The following is a 14,906-nucleotide window of genomic DNA, read 5'->3' as shown; positions in this document are numbered from 1 at the left end:
TATACTTTTCAAAGAAAATACAATATAAATCACATCAACCAGGAGTTCCCGTCATGGCACAGCGGAAACGAATTGGATTAGGAACCATGAGGTTGTGGGTTCGATCCCTGGCTTCCCTCAGTGGGTTAAGGATCCCACATTGCTCTGAGCTGTGGTGTAGGTCACAGACACAGCTCGGATCTGATGTTGCTGTTGCTGTGGTGTAGGCCCACTGCTGTAGCTCTGATTGGAACCCTAGCCTGGGAACCTCCATATGGCACAGGTAGGGCTCTAAAAAGCAAAAAAAAAAAAAAATCCAATAAATTTAAACTTAAGTGTTCATGATTTGACTTAAAATAATACACATGCGGACTCTTTATAATGAAAACATCTCTCACATTTTTAGAAAATTTAAGATTTTCTTCTTTATTGTAATTAACATTATTAATTAATTAAGTGCTTTTTTAGGGCTTCACCTGCAGCATATGGATGTTCCCAGCCTAGCAGTTGATTGGAGCTGCAGCTGCCAGCTTCTGCCACAGCCACAGCATCATGGGATCCAAGCTGCATCTGTGACCTACACCACAGCTTATTCCAGCACTGGATCCTTAACCCACTGAGCAAGGCTAGGGATCCAACCTGCATCTTCATGGATAATAGTCAGGTTCTTAACCCGCTGAACCACAATGGGAACTCCCTAACTTAATTAATTTAAAGAAGTTTATCCTTATTAAATGTTAATGCTGTTTTTGGATGAGCTAGTGTTACATAAAAAGGTATCTTAAACAGTTTTACTATTTTATGTATCACTTTAAATCAGATAAAGACAAACATAATTTTCCATTATTTATTGTTATATCAATGACTTTGTCAAAGTTTATACATGTGAGAAGATTAAAAGCAAACAGAATTAAATTGTCTAAAATTCCTGTCATGAATACAGTAGGCATGAAAAGAGTTGTTGATTTTATTTTTCAAGGTTCAAATTGTTTAAATAATAGTTAATAACAACTGCAAAATAAAGACAGAAATAATTTTTGTAGTGATTTTTATTTTTTCCATTATATTTGGTTTATAGCATCCTGTTAATTTTATACTGTACAGCAAAGTGGCCTAGCACACATACACATATACATTATTTTTCTCACATTATCCTCCATCATGTTCCATCACAAGTGACCAGATATAGTTCCCTGTGCTATACAGCAAGATCTCATTGCTTATCTATTCCAAATGCAATAGTTTTGTCCCTATTAATCCCAGACTCCCAGTCCATCCTACTCCCTCCCTCTCACCCTTGGCAACAAGTCTGATCTCCAAGTCCATGGGTTTTCTTTTCTGTAGAAAGGTTCATTTGTGCCATATACTAGATTCCAGATATAAGTGACATCATATGGTATTTTTTTTCTTTCTCACTTCACTTAGTAAGTAGTCTCTAGTTCTATCCATGTTCCTGCAAATGGCATTATTTTGTTCTTTTTTATGGCTGATTAGTATTCCATTGTGTCTATATACCACATCTTAATCCATTCTTCTGTCAATAGACATGTAGGTTGTTTCCATGTCTTGGCTATTGTGAATAGTGCTGCAGTGAACATGAGGGTGCATGTATCTTTTTCAATGAAAGTTTTGTCGGGATATATGCCCAAGAGTGGGATTGCTGGGTTATATGGTAGTTCTATATTTAGTTTTCTGAGGAACCTCCATACTGTTTCTCATAGTGATTGTACCAATTTATATTCGCACCAACTGTGTAGGAGGGTTTCAATTTCTCCACACCCCCTCCAGCATTTGTTATTTGTTAACTCATAAGTAATGGCCATTCTGATAGGTGTGAGGTGGTACCTCATAGTAGTTTTGTTTTGTTTTGTTTTGTTTTGTTTTTTGTCTTTTTGTCTTTTTAGGGCACCACCCGCGGCCTGTGGAGGTTCCCAGGATAGGGGTAAAATTGGAGCTGAAGCCGCTGGCCTACGCCATAGCCACAACAACATGGGATCTGGGCAACCTATGTTACAGCTCACAGCAGCGCTGGACCCTTAACCCACTGAGCAAGGCCAGGGATCAAACCCTCATCCTCATGGATGCTAGTCAGGTTTGCTAACCACTGAGCCATGATGGGAACTCTATTAGTTTTGATTTGCATTTCTCTAATAATCAGTGATGTAGAAAATTTTTTCATGTGCCTGCTAACCATTTGTTTATCTTCTTTGGAGAAATGTCTATTCAGGTCCTTTACTCATTTTTCAATTGGGTTGTTGTGTTTTTCTGTGCTGTTGAGTTGTATAAGTTGTTTGTATATTTTAGAGATTAAGCCCTTGTCAGTTGCATTGTTTGAAACTGTTTTTTTCCCATTCTGTAGGTTGTCTTTTTTTTTTTTTATGGTTTCCTTTGCTGTGCAAAACTTGTCAATTTGATTAGGTCCCATTGGTTTATTTCTGTTGCCTTGGGAGACTGACCTAAGAAAGCACTTGTAAGGTTGATGTCAGAGAATGTCTTGTCTATGTTCTCTTCTAGGAGTTTGATGGTGTCTTATCTTGCATTTAAGTCTTTAAGCCATTTTGAGTTTATTTTCATGCATGGTGTGAGGGTGCATTCCTGTTTCCTTGATTTACATGCAGCTGTCCAGTTTTCCCAGCAACACTTGCTGAAAAGACTGTTTTTTTCCCATTTTATTCTTTCCTCCTTTGTCAAAGATTAATTGACTGTAGGTGTCTGGATTTATTTCTGGGTTCTCTATTCTGTTCTATTGGTCTGTATGTGTGTTTTGGTACCAGTACCACACTGTCTTGATTACTGTAGCTTTGTAATATTGTCTGAAGTCCGGGAGAGTTATGCTTCCTGCTTTGCTTTTCTCCCTCAGGATTGCTTTGGCAGTTCTGGGTCTTTTATGGTTCCATATAAAATTTTGGATTGTTTGTTCTAGTTTGGTGAAAAATGTCCTGGGTAATTTTATAGGGATTGTATTGAATCTGTGGTAAATGAGTTGGTGCAGATGATCTGTGCAGCTCTCAGTCTGCTTTGCCCACCTCAGTCCAGCTGCTGTGCTTTTCTCAGCGACTTTGAGGTTCCTCCCTCTAGGCTGATCTCCCTGTCAGTTAGGTGGCTTCCTTGGGTATGGGTTCCTTTTCTCTTTCACAGCTCCCTCTCAGGAATGCAAGTCCCTTTTCTCTCTCTTTTTTTTTCTTCTGTTCTACCCTGTTATGTGAAGTGTTTCTTGCCCCTTTTAAGTTATTCTGCCAGTGTTCAGTAGATGTTATGGATGAATTGTTCTACATGTAGATGTGTTTTTTTTTTGATGTGTTTGTGGGAGAAGGAGAGTATGACATTTTACTCCTCCACCATCTTGATCCTTCAGTCCAAAAATAACTCTAAAAATTTTTTTAGGAGTTCCTGCTGTGGCTCAGTGGGTTAAGGATCTGGTGTAGCTGCACCTGAAGCTTGGATTTGACCTCTGGCCTGGGAACTTCCATATGCCGTGATGTGGACAAAAAAGAAAAAAAATCAGTTGATATGCCTTCATGCCTGCCTACTTTCCAAATTTTTGCATGTGCTCCTGTATCTCAACCAATGCTACATTTTCTGGAAGTAAGTTTTGAGTATCCATGACTAGACTCTGTGGGCAAATTTTTCTTATATAGCACTATACCCAAAGTTCCTAGCCCATAACACAGAACATAATCAATGCTAACTACATGTTTATTTAGTAGGTGAATTATTGCTTTGTAGATGAGTAAGTTAAAATACAAAGCTAATTCTAATGCTAATCCTGTGTAGTTGAAGATATCTTCCTTCAGTTGTCTCATATTGTCCTTATACATCCAACACTGGACCATAGAAGTCCATTTATGTGAACTATAATGAGTGTTTTTGCTCTTTTAATTTCCAGTGTGTTACTTTACCATTTCCTATGTTTAAGGCACTAGTACAGCATCAACTGTAGGACTTCTTAAGACAAAGTAGAGCTAATGCAGAGTTTGAGATTTTGTCTTTAAAGGGGAATATTTAAAAATCCTCAGGAGTTCCTCTTGGGCTTAGCAGGTCAAGAACCTGATATGGTGTTCATGAGGATGCAGGTTTGATCCCTGGCCTTGCTTGGTGGGTTAAGGATCTGACATTGCCACAGGCTGCAGTGTGGGTCTTAGATGTGGCTGTGATCCCACATTGCTGTGGCTGTGGCATCGGCCTGCAGCTACAAACTCCAATTCGACCCCTAAACCAGGAACTTCTATATGCTGCAGGTGTGGCTGTAAAAAGAAGAAAAATAATTTAAAAAAAAATCCTCAGTTATCCTCATTGTGGTTTACTACTTTATTACAAAAGATACAACTCAGGAACAGCTAATGGAAAAGATGCATAGGACAAGGTATGGGAGGTAGGATGGGTATGGAACTTCTACTCTTTCTCTAGAGGCACCACCCTTCCAGCATCTTGATATGTTCGCCAACCCTTTTCAGTATATGGACCCCTTCAAAGGTAAGTAGAGTCTGAAATGAGCTCACCTGCATTCATGGGAAAGCAGAGTCCATGAAGAGTGCCCTTGGCTTCTGGTGGGTAGATAGGTCTTGTCTGTGGTAACAGTGCTAGAATGTCTTTGTCAGGATAAATGAGCTGGTGATCTTGGGGCCAGAAAGGCTGCTGGGGACCAGTTTGGAGCTTATCAACAGTTGTGTAGCATAGGTGGGAAGAGGGCAAGATCAATATCTACTTAGGACCTGCCTTCTGTTTTCAACTTTATTATGGCAATTGAGTTTCTGAGGATCACAAATCAAGCAAGAGAAGAAACCATACTGGTCCGGAAGCCATAGAGAGAAGAATCAGGAAACAGTGGATCCAGCAGGGTTAAAGAAAATACAGATAAAATCTTCAGTAGAGGTAATGGGGAGGCACCTGATCACTGAGTTAGGTCCAGCTCTGATGTTTTCCCAGAAAATCATAACTTTCTAATATTTGCCTCTCAAATGCACAGCATGAGCTGCTGATGGTTCAAAGGGTGACTGAAGAGAAACCGTATTTCAATTTTCCCTCAAAATTAAATTTCATATATTTACTGTCTAGGAGCTTGTCATACATAGTACAAATAATTTTAGGAGGTATAAAAGATATTGACAGAATTATATTAGTATGTCAGAGATTCAGAGAGCAATATAATTACTCTGCCAATTTTATTTTTACTAAATTTCCTCAGTTTCTCTAATGTTATGCATCTTTGAAAATTAAAAAAGGTAGTTTCCAAGCCCAATAGATTGAACTCATCATAAAATGTATTACTGAGCTTTGCTCTGAAGAGCCCTTTCGGGTATTGCCCCAGAAACTTGAACAGCAAGGGAGGTGGTATGGAATCATGGTTCACCATAAAGCTCTGGAATCTAATTTTCTAGATTTGGATCCTGCCTGTGATAGTTAATAGCTGTGTGAATTTCAGCAAGTCCCATAACCACTCTTGTTCTCAGTTTCCTCGTTGGTAAAGTTCAGTTAATAATAGTCTGTATCTCATGGGGTTCACATGTGCATCAAGTGAGGTATTGCAAGTTAAGTGCTAAGCAAGGAGCCCAGCCTATGGAAACTAATCAGTTAAGGTTGGCTAATGTCATTATTAAGGACTTGTGGGAGGCACTTTTCTATTTATTGAATGTCATGCCTCTACCACATCTTGAATGCAGTAATGCCATCCCCTGGCATTACTAAAATACCTAAATGAATAGAGACTATTGATTTCATTAATATCCCCAGGTCCTTCTTATGTACGAAGGTCTCCACCTAAAATTGATACTCTCCTGCTTTATCAAAACCTTGTGGGAAATAATTCATATTCATAAACGAGAGGTAAAATTATATTCTGCTCTTAGACCAAGGAGAACAATACCTCCAACTCCAACCACATCTCTTTCCAGACTCTTATAGTGCACGTGCCAGAGAACAAGGAATAGCAAACATTTGGCTTGCAATAATAATTATATTAACATAATTTACTAATTAATAGCTGACTTCTAATAACCCTTTGGTACAAATATTTTATATCCCCTAATCCTGTTTGAAATTTTGATTCTACATGTTCAGTATTCATATGCCTCTAGTTCAAAGGTATTCTTTTCCTGATGAATAATAATTCATTGAACATAGTCCTCTATATATGTCAAATGATGGCTAAAAAAAGAACTAATAATTAATAAGCACCTGTTATGTACTATCCACCATATAGATTCTTGGCATATTGTATCTCATTTAATTTAGAAAATAAACTTATTTGATATTTAATATTAAATCAGTTTTCCAGAAGAGGGTATAGTGTCTTAAGTCATTATGATCCCCTGGGCTGCTTCTCATAATGGTCAGGCCTAATTTAAGTTGAGATGTTTGATGGCCATTGGAAGATTGAGTGGGTTCTAAACTCCTCTGCATAGATTTCAGATGGTTCTAAAATATTTTATACAGGTTAAATTCACTCAAGTCATTTCTGCCAGGGTAATTTTGTTTTCTAATACATCTAGGCCTTTTTGGGCCTTATATGATAGTTATAGGTTCCTTACTACAGAAAGCATATTATTGGTCTGTTTATGATCCCATATATGAGGAGTTGAGGAGTATTTATCTGGTCTTTCATGTTATTCAGAAAAGTGAATGAGGCCTACATGTAATTATGCTTCAATAAGGTAAAAATATTCATCATGGTTATACCTTAATTGCCAAAAGTTGAATATTACAAGGTTTTGTTTATGTGTTATGTACATTAAAGCTAAATCCATCATTTATTTCCAGATATTCTGGCATTTTGTGTAGCATATAGCCTAAGGTCAAAATATGAAATCAGAACAGGCATATTACACTTTTTTAGGCTATCAAGTTTCATTGTCCCAAATTCAATTTGGCAATAATTGACTTAAAAGCAGTATTCACAAATATTTAAATATCTAGTAAAACATGTATAGTAAGTGAAAATAAATTTTTCATTTTAGATGGTGACAAAATAATATATGCTCATTGTAAGGAAATCAAATAATGTAAACAAGCATAGATGGGAGAGTAAAAATCACAAATTTCTCTAGTCAGAGATAATTGCTGTTAATATAGTGGAGAAGCTTGCAGTTTTTTCTATTTAGATCTGTCTGTCTGATTTTGTGTGTGAATGTGAAATGTTTTGTAATTAGATTTTTCTTCCAGAATCAATATGCAGAATATTTCCCTTAATAAATAATAATATGTTTAATGGCCACATAGTATTGCATTACATGAAAATACCACAATCCCCTGCAGATTGTGGTAGAGATTGGACCTCTGCTATTCTTGTTTACTCTTAAGATAACACTGTGATAAAGAATCTCGTTAGTGTCTGTGGTAGATAGAATAATGTACCTCCAAATACCTCCACTTCCTAGTTTACTGGAAGGGGAATTTGTAGATGTGATTAAGTTAAGGATTTCATGTTGAGAGACTATCCTGGATTATCCAGGTGGCCCAGTGTGATCACAAGTGCTTATAGAGGGATATAGGAAAGTAAGTGTCAAAGGAGATTGAGAGAGAAAGATTTGAAGATGCCACGCAACTGGCTCTGAAGATAGAGGGAAGGAGCCAAGGAACATAGGTAACTGCTAGAATCTGGAAAATGCAAATAAATAAAAAAACTGATCTACTCTAGAGTCCCCAGAAAGAATGCAGCACTGCTGTCATCTTAATTTTAGTTCTAAAAACCCACTTAAGGACTTCTGACCTCCAGAAATGTAAGATTTGTGTTTCTAACAAATTTGTGTTTTAAGTCATTAAGTTTGTAATAATTTGTCACAGCAACAGTGGGCAGCTAGTACAGTGAATCTCTTTGGATTCCATCCAATCAGGATTAGTTCTCAGAAGTGAGTCTGCAGGGCCAGACCCTCTCTCCAAAGCATTCAAATTGCATGTTTACCTCATGGCTTTTCTTTTCCCACCTCCTCACTTCTTCTAACCCTACCCAGGATCTTTTCCGTCTGTAACAGTGAAAAATAATTTTAAAGTTTTTTGATTCATTTTATTAAAGTTAATTATTATCAAAATTTAATAAGCACCAGTGCCTACCACAGTTTAAAGTGCACAAGAATCAATGGGAATCTTGATTAAAAAAAAAAAAAGTTGAATCAATGTCATACACCACATTAACAAAGAAAAGTCAAAAACCACATGATCATCTCAACAAATGCACAAAAAGCATTTGACAAAGTCCAACATCCGTTCATGATCAAACTCTTACCAAAATGGGTATAGAGGGAACATACCTTAACATAATCAAAGCCATTTATGACAAACCCACAGCAAATATAATACTCAATGGAGAAAAGCTGAAAGCCTTCCCACTAAAATCTGGAACAAGACGGGATGCCACTCTCACCACTCTTATTCAACATAGTATTGGAAGCCACAGCAATCAGACAAACAAAAGAAATAAAAGGCATCCAAATGGGAAGAGAAGAGGTAAAATTGTTACTGTATGCAGATGACATGATACTATATATAGAAAACCCTAAGGACTCAACACAAAAATGACGTGAACTGATCAACAAATTCAGCAACATAGCAGGATACAAGGTTAACATTCAGAAATCAGTCACATTTCTGTATACTAACAATGAAATATTAGAAAAGGAATATACAAAAATAAAATACCTTTTAAAATTGCATCCCCAAAAAACCAAATGCCTGGGAATACACTTGACCAAGGAGGTAAAAGACTTATATGCTGAGAAGTATAAAACATTCATCAAGGAAATTAAAGAAGATGTAAAGAAATGGAAAGATAGTCCATGCTCCTAGTCTAGTTTGGAAAAATGAATATCGTAAAAATGGCCATACTACCCAAAGCAACCTACAGAGTCAATGCAATCCCTATCAAATTACCCAGGACGTTTTTCACAGAACTAGAACAAACAATCCAAAAATTTACATGGAACCTCAAAAGACCCAGAATTGCCAAAGCAATTCTGAGGAAAATAAACCAAGCAGGAGGCCTAACTCTCCTAGACTTCAGGCAATATTACAAAGCCACAGTCAGCAAGACAGTGTGGTACTACTACCAAAACAGACATACAGACCAATGCAACAGAATAGAGAACCCAGAAATAAACCCAGACATCAATGGTCAATTGATTTTCAACAAAGAAGGCAAGAATATAAAATGGGAAAAAAACAGGTTTTTTTGGCAAGTTTTGCTGGGCAGGTAAATCAATGAAACTAGAACACACCTCAAACCATGCATGAAAATAAACTCAAAATGGCTGAAAGACTTGTATGTAAGACAAGATACCATCAAACTCTTGGAAGAGAACATTGGCAAAACATTCTCTGATATCAACCTTACAAATGTTTTCTCAGATCAGTCTCCCAAAGCAGCAGAAATAAAAGCAAAAATAAACCAGTGGGACCTAATCAGACTGACAAGCTTTTGCATAGCAAAGGAAACCATAAAAAAACAAAAAGACAATTTACAGAATGGGAGAAAATAGTTTCAAATGATGCAATACACAAGGGCTTAATCTCTAAAATATACAAACAACTTGTACAACTCAACAGCAAAAAAGCCAACAACCCAATGGAAAAATGGGCAAAAGACCTGAACAGACATTTCACCAAAGAAGATACAGAGATTGCCAACAAGCACATGAAACAATGCTCAACATCACTGATTATTAGAGAAATGCAAATCAAAACTACCATGAGGTACCATCTCACACCAGTCAGAATGGCCATCGTTAATATGTCCACAAATAGCAAATGCTGGAGAGAGTGTGGAGAAAAGGGATCCCTCCTGCACTGTTGGTGGGAATGTAAATTGGTACAACCACTATGGAGAACAGTATGGAGGTACCTTAGAAATCTATATATAGAACTACCATATGACTCAGCAATCCCACTCTTGGGTATATATCCAGACAAAAGTTTCCTTGAAAAAGACACATGCACTTGCATGTTCATTAGAGCACTATTCACAATAGCCAAGACATGGAAACAACCTAAATGTCCATCGACAGAGGAATGGATTAAGCAGATGTGGTATATATACACAGTGGAGTACTAATCAGCCATAAAGGAGAACAAGATAATGCCATTTGCAGCAACATGGATGGAACTAGAGTCTCTCTTACTGTGTGAAGTAAGTGAGAAAGAGAAAAACAAATACCATATGCTATCACTTATATCTGGAATCTAATATATGGCACAAATGAACCTTTCCACAGAAAAGAAAATCATGGACTTGGAGATTAGACTTGTGGTTGCCGGGGGGGGGGGAGTGGGATGGATTGGGAATTTGGGGTTAATAGATACAAACTATTGCCTGTGGAATGGATAAGCAATGAGAGCTTGCTGTATGGCACTGGAAGCTATGTCTAGTCACTTATAATGGAGCATGATAATGTGAAAATAAAGAATGTATACATGTATGTGTAACTGGGTCATCTTGTTGTACCTTAGAAAATCGACAGAACACTGTAAACCAGCTATAATGGTAAAAAATAAAAATCATTATAAAAAATGTTGTTAAAAAGTAGATTCTGATTCAGTGGGTTTGGGATGGGGGCTTAGATTCTGCATTTTTAATAAATTCCCATGGATGCCAGTGCTATTGCTCCTTGGAACTCACATGGAGAACCAAGGAATCAGACTTTGACTGAATTATTTATGGGAGGTTTTACTGAACAATAATTAAGAGCACAGATTTAGGAGTCTAAAATATCAGGTCCCTGCTCTTGTACTCTTTAGTTATGTGAGTTTGGATATGGGATTTTCTGAGCTTCAGTTCTTTTACCTGCAAAACTGGATGATAATGCTTATAAATTTTACAGAATTTCTTGTGATAGTTCAATAATACAATGCATCTAATTTCTTTAGTGCAGAGCTTGTAGCTCATAAATTATTATTATCAGCTATATCAATTGAATTGACTCTGTTTCCTTCATTTTCCTCTTGGAATATTCACTTTTCCTTATTGAAAATGCTCTTGTATGCTTCAGATATAAAGTCTCTTTTTTCCTTTTAATTGTAATATTTTCCCCTAAATTTTAAAATATGTTCTAGTTATGTAGTCACTGTCATTAATATGTATTTTTTTTTATTTCTGGTTTTTACTCTTCCTTAAAAAGAGTTAACTCATGCCAAGATTATTTTAAAATGCACATTTCTTCCTGTGCTTCAAGGACTACCTTTTCTTTTCTTTAGACTTTAAGTTCTCTATTCACCTGGAATTAATTTTGCTGGAGAAAGTAATATAAGGATTTGATTTATTTTTCCCCCAAAGATTAGCCAGTTATCCCAACATCATTTATTGAGTAATCTGTTTTTTCTACTGTTTGTAATTCTACTAATATTTATAAACTTAATTTTTATATGTAATTGATTCTGTATTTGGACTAGTTATTTGTCTTACTTTTTTAGTCCATTTATCTGTAAATCAATACTGAACACTTCATTGCTCTAGCTTTGTTATATTTTAATACTCAATAGCTCAAAATTTTCCTTTAATATCTTTATTTTAGAATTCTCCTAATGTGTGGTATTTCACATAAACTTCAGGGAAAGGTTTTTGTTGAGATAGTCATAGCCTCTTATTATAGCAATAATTATGGTGTCTTTATTCTAATCTTACTGTTTACTTCTCTTTTTGTAGTGCTAATGATAATTTGTTTATGTTATTTTAAATTAGCCTGTGGGTAGTCCTTCTGAAGCTGGTCACAAGTTGGAAAAAAATAATGAAATAATAGCTATTTTAATATTTAAATTTTTGTCTAAATTATGTAGTAAAATTGGAATTGATTAGTAGTTACTATCAAAAAATCAATTTTATCTCAAACTATATACAGTTCAAAATTTATATAGCTTAGTGTCTGCTATATAAGTATGAGCTTCTTTCTACAGTTCTGTGAATTCCATACACATAGTCCCTGTTCCCTTTGTGTTCAAGGGCTTATTAGCACCAGAAAGTGGCCCCCTCTTTAGTGGTAATATTTGCTATCTTTGGTTGATATCAGGTTCGTGCTGTACTTTCTGCCATTAATATAACCACTATTAATTCAGAAAGCAAGTTTTCTGCATTTTTGACGCTAGTGAACAAAGGAGTTATAGCTCATAGAGGATTGAGGAAAAAAGTATTCAGTATTAACCATAAACGACTTAAGCTGCTGCAGAGCTATCTGCTTCCCCTAATTAAATGTAACATGAGCATACTAATTAATTTGATATAAACTGTGACCTCTTGTGGTGGGATTTTGGGCATTGTTTTACTACATTTATGCTCAGTATTCTCTCACACTAAAGATTAGTTTAAAGTGATTTTTCATTATCCGAATACCAATGTGGCAGGAAACTGTTTTTGTGGCAATTTTGATGCATTGTGAAAATTGAGGTAATGAAACTGTTTCATGGCTCATCTGAAGGGTTTTGGCTTTTGGCATTTACAAAAAAGCCTCCTTCTGTTTGTTTAAGGTACAATATTATTTGTACAGTTCAAATAGAACTTTTTTCTTAATGATGTCTTCTTAATTTTTTTTTTTACTTCATTTGCAAGATAAAAATCTCTTTTCATATGCTCAAGCAAACCAGAGTTTCTGAAGGGAGATGGCATTCTTGAATTTCTTTTTCTCTCTCTCTCTCTTTTTTTTTTTTTTAATAGAATGGTCTGTTTTGTGAAACAGCAGGTTTTTGTGCCATTTCAGATGGTGTTGCATGTGGCAGAATAGACCCCATTCACATTTTCTGTGGGACAATTTGCAAAGGCACTGTGCTGTGGGAACTTTTTTTAAGAGGAAGGTCTGTAGGGGAGGGCAGAGGGCTTCACAACACCTGTAGCAAGACACAATCTGTTCAGGACTCAGATCTAATTTTACACTTGGTTTTATTCCCCATAAGTATTCAGCATATGTTCCTTTCTATGAAAAATAAAGAGCTCTCTCAGATGGTACATATCAAGTGAGCTCAGGGAGGTTAACAGATTAATTCCTATCAATCTGAACACTCCCTGGTGAGACCCTGATGCTGGTTATTCACCACCCTTGTTATGATGATGATAATTTTATTAGAACATATAGCTCCATAGCCACAGTTTGCCATCTTTTTACAGTGAAAATCTTTCTACATGGTTTCTTTTCTCAGGAAGAAAGCACCAAAAAAATGCTAAGTGTTCCTTTACAAGACTTGAAGTTAATCTGAAATAACAGAAATAGGTTTTCCATGTTAAACAGCCTGAGTGAATGTCTAATCTTTTCCTGGGCCTGGTGAGCACATTCTGTGGACTGAAAATTTTCAGTACAGTGTTTCTAAACCCCAAGTCCCTGCTATGTTTCTTTCAGCCTCCTTATCCCCCTCTATTTCTAAATTAGAGCAGTTGGGTCTGCCCAGAGACACATACAGTAGTGATGCTCTGTGATTCAAGTCAAAGAATGTTTAGTCTGGATTCCACAAAGGCCCACAATTCCCAGCATAGACACAGATACAGCAAAGCAGGGAGAAAGCAAACATGGCATCAAAGAAAACTTGTGAATATAGACACCACTATAAAAACTAACTCTGTGTTAGCCCAATAAAGAAAGAAGTAACAAGGGTTTTGAATGCTAAAATATAGAGGGTTGTATGAAAAGGAGGGAAACATACACAAAGTAGACAGACTGAATAAAAGTATTTATCTTTAAGCCACACAAGTCATGGTAATTAAATTAGGTCAGGCTGGTTACAACGCTACAAAAAGCAGGCTGTAACTAATTTCAAAAGGAACAGAAAAGACCTGAAAAGAAAACAGATTGACAGCTCCTTATTTTTTTTTTTTTTTTTTTGTGTCCAATCAAGGCAACCCAACATCAAAATGTGGTAAGAGAAATCCTGATTTAGCAGGAAATTTGCCTCATCACAGAATATAAACTTTGCAGATATATTCAGAATCAGCTTAGAAGTATGGGAAATTATTGTTTATTATCAATAAAAAGCAAAACGTATGTACAAATCAAGTTCACCATTTGAAAGAGACTGGTAAAAACTCTCCTCCCTAAATAGTTCAAACCGTATTACAAATGCTGTGTTTTCCCTATTCATTTGTAACTACTTGGAGACTTTCTCAGCTTTAGCGTCTTCTGTTTTCAATGGTTTAATACAATTCTAAAAGTGTTATATGAAGAGAAACATGAGACTTCTCTTTCATACTCTCTTTACAAAGACCACTTATTGATGCCTATTAAAATGACATAAATTAGTTTAAAATATTTACTTTATATGTACTAAGTTATAAAGGACATTTGGAACATAGATTGGGAAATTGGAGAAAATAATACAGGGAGACCTTTATTTGGAGCCCATTCTATATTTTTTAAATAAAATTTAAAATGTGTCACTTCCTTTCTTTCATGGAAAAAAATTTGAGAGTTTTTCTAACAAAAATTTTTAAGTAGGAAAATCACTGAATACCAAGCAATTAAGTAACAATGCAAAGAAACAGTAATAAAACTGTGTCTGAAAAATCTCAAATTCATCTTTCATCCTTGTCATCCAATACTTAATTTCATTTCTCTCTATCTATCACTAGGGAGATTTGAGTTAGGAGCATTTGATAGCTATGCAAGAGTAGATCTGGCTCAGTAACAGAAGTAATTACGCTGTTTCATTACATACTTAAGGTATTCCCTTCTCTTTGCAGTATCTTGGACACAGCCTGCCTTTAGCTGCTATGATGTTGATATATTTTCTTATTTATATAATGTCTTGCTCCTCAGGAACTTAGACTTCAGCAGAGACTGCTGGTGTTGGTAAACACACATGATGTTGTAACTGTATTTAAACATACTTTTGCCTTTCCAGTGTTTTATAGAGCATGTTTAACACTCTTCTGTCTTCTAGAGAGCTTTCTTGAAGTGTGATTTGGTGATTTCACTGTGGTGAACTAATGACAGTTGCTGCTTATGACATTAAATTGCAGGACAGGGGAG

Source organism: Sus scrofa, chromosome 8, assembly GCF_000003025.6.
Source record: "Sus scrofa isolate TJ Tabasco breed Duroc chromosome 8, Sscrofa11.1, whole genome shotgun sequence".
NCBI lineage: Eukaryota > Metazoa > Chordata > Mammalia > Artiodactyla > Suidae > Sus > Sus scrofa.
This window is presented reverse-complemented; position numbering follows the sequence as displayed.